This window comes from Arachis ipaensis, chromosome B01 (assembly GCF_000816755.2).
Source record: "Arachis ipaensis cultivar K30076 chromosome B01, Araip1.1, whole genome shotgun sequence".
Taxonomy (NCBI): Eukaryota; Viridiplantae; Streptophyta; class Magnoliopsida; order Fabales; family Fabaceae; genus Arachis; species Arachis ipaensis.
Window position 1 is genome coordinate 133,579,497 of NC_029785.2, and position 344 is coordinate 133,579,840.

Consider the following 344-nt stretch of genomic DNA (forward strand, 5'->3'; position numbering starts at 1 on the left):
TATATATCATATATAAACATGTCAAAGCTTGTTACACTTTGAGCCATGAAATGACCCTAAAACTTTGGATGAACAAACATAAAAATTGGCGAATGATTAAGCATTCTTCATAAGTGTAAAAGCATTCTTCGGAGAAAAGTGCATTTGTAATGTGGCCCACACAACATCACACATGTTTAATGTCAAACCAAAGTTGCCCAGGCTATGAAATGCATAGATCTCTCCAAAGAGTTTTCACGCACCAAAGGTTTAAGCAGTCGGTAATTTGGGTTATACGATGTCTCAAGCTTGTTCTATACTAGTTATTTTGGTATAAAAAAAAACACACACACACACACCTTTGG